This window comes from Montipora foliosa, chromosome 4 (genome assembly GCF_036669935.1).
Source record: "Montipora foliosa isolate CH-2021 chromosome 4, ASM3666993v2, whole genome shotgun sequence".
NCBI lineage: Eukaryota > Metazoa > Cnidaria > Anthozoa > Scleractinia > Acroporidae > Montipora > Montipora foliosa.
Genome location: NC_090872.1, coordinates 16765299 through 16767798, shown reverse-complemented (window position 1 = coordinate 16767798; position 2500 = coordinate 16765299). Strand labels below are relative to the sequence as shown.

Sequence of the window (2500 nt, the reverse complement as noted above, 5' to 3'; positions counted from 1 at the left end):
ACAAGGAATGGATGACACCACATATTAAAGGCGCAATTCGCGCTCGCGAGAAGGCCTTTTCTAAAGGTGACAAGGATAGATACAAGCAGGTGAAAGATAAAGTTGCAAATCTCATCGAGAATGCAAAACGCAAGTTTTATGAAACAAAGGCGAGTGAATTTCGCAAGTCTAATCCACACAAATGGTATAAATCTATATTTACGCGCTCTGCGGTGCCGAAAGACAAAGAACAACACCTACAGCCCCGTCATCTGATGAGCTAAAAGAGGTTGCAGATAAGTTACTGCAAGCCTTTACAGCACCTTGGAAAAATAGAACGGCGACAGCTTTGCTGGCCTCAGAAATATCTGATAGACTGCAAGATAGACCACCTCCCCTTCTAAGTATCGGTCAAGTAAAAGCCATAATGAAACATCTTAATGGCAGGAAGGCTATAGGTTGTGACGAAGTACCGGCGTGGCTCTTGAAATCTTTTAACGAAGAGATAGCGCCTGCTTTACATGACATTATTTGTGCTAGTATACAGCAGTGCAAGTACCTAACAGCATACAAGCACGCGTTGATTAGAGCTGTACCTAAAGTTAGTACATGTAATCCAACGGACATTAATAACGACTTCAGACAAATCTCTGTCCTTCCTCAAGCTGCGAAAGTTCTCGAGAAAATCCAACTCATGCTGAATAAAAGTAACATGAAGATCAACGCTACCCAGCATGCATTTCAGGAAAAGCGGTCAACTGTAACGGCACTCGCAAGTATAACCCAAGATTGGTTCAATGCTACTGAGCCAACGAGTCCGTTTTGCGGGGTGCATGCCTTATTTTTGGATTTCCGCAAAGCGTTTGATCTTGTTGATCACGCCACTTTACTTGAGAAACTAGCTACCATGAATATCTCTCACAGTTTCTGGAACTGGGTTCAAAGTTATCTCTCCGGTAGGACATTGCAGGTCAAGCTCCCAGGGCTAGTTTCTTGTAGTGGAGAGGTTATAGCTGGAGTTCCTCAAGGCGGGGTTTTTTCACCTACCCTGTTTAACGTGTTTATCAACGATATTGATGACTGCTATCCCCCGGGAGTTTCAATCAATACCTGTAAGTACCCTGATGATTGCACCCAATACGAACTCGTGCCGACCGGAAGTGAAAGTCACATGCATGATGTTATGGTAAAAATGGAGGCGTGAGCAGAGCGGAATAAAATGGAGATAAACGCCAAAAAAACCAAAGAGATTTGGATTAGTTTTAAGAAATCTCAGCGGATTCATGCCCCAAGTTCGATTAGAGTTGGAGAGGATAGAAGTTTTCAAGTTACTCGGAGTGCATATTCAGAGAGACTTAAAGTGGAATACACACATAGATGAAATTGTAACTAAAGCAAGTAAACGTCTCTACTTCCTGCGCGTGTGACGCAAAGCCAACTTACCCACCGAAATTGGACTGAATGCGTATATAACAAAAATTCGCCCACTTCTTGAATACGCATCACTCATCTGGGGAGGTATCTGAAACTATCTGGCTGAGGATCTACAGCATATTCAAAATCGCTCTTTAGACATCTTAGGTCTAGCCAGAGAGACTGTGGAGCCCCTGGATGTAAGAAGGGACAGACACACAGCACACGCTTTTAAGGAAATCTTAGATTCAAAAGGTCTCCATCCTTGCTGTAAATTTCTAATTTCAAGACCCCAATCGTATTCCCTTAGGGCTCAACGGGTGAGAGTTCCCATTCCACGAACGAATAGGAACATGAACTCCTTCATACAGCATGGGGCTAGATTGTTAGGAAACAAATCATATAAAGCATAGTCTATAGTTTATTTTTATTTTATTTTATTCTATTTATTTAATTATAATTGTTATTTTATCCTTATTAATGATTTTAATTGTAATATTGTACATTCAAAATTATTGTAAATTTGATGTAATTCTGTTTAGGCAATATCAAATAATAAAGCCTTATATAATTATATAAGAGATCCGAGAAGTAAATCAACTGCTAGTAAGTGAGCATGAAGCAGCAATGTTCAGCGTGGAGACTAAGAACGATGAAGTTCTACAAGCTGTGAAGGCTCTTGTCCAATCTGGGTGGACAGCGTTGTAATATGATATTGGTGATGAAGAAGTTGTTCAGGATGGGTTGCTCTTTAAGGCTGACAGGCTCGTAGTACCAAAGACCCTTCGAAAGTGCATGCTACAGACTATCCAATCCAGTCATCAAGGAATAGAATCGACCCGAAGAGGTGCGAGAGAGGCGACCTAAGGCAAGGCTGTGCTCTAAGTGGGCCATTAATGCCGCAAGGCTGTGCTCTAACGGCGCCCGGTCGCCTGAGGCAACTAACATTTGGTTTCGGGCGAATGAGAAAAATTACCCGGTCGCCCGGCCGGGCACTCTGGCTTGTTGTATTTCTAGCAGATAAGGCGGCTAAAAATTTTCATATGCTGGTGGTTACAGTTTACGAAACCTCTCAGAAAATGTTTTTTCTTCGTACGAAACAGTCGGT

The 2500-nt window shown here is 42.2% G+C and overlaps 1 protein-coding gene across 2 annotated transcripts in view; it reads right to left on the bottom strand.

Annotated features, from left to right (window-relative positions):
* Nucleotides 1-2500, bottom strand: part of LOC138000047 (uncharacterized) — a 20954-nt gene that overhangs the window by 12567 nt on the left and 5887 nt on the right. The gene's annotated exons all lie outside the window — the stretch shown is intronic.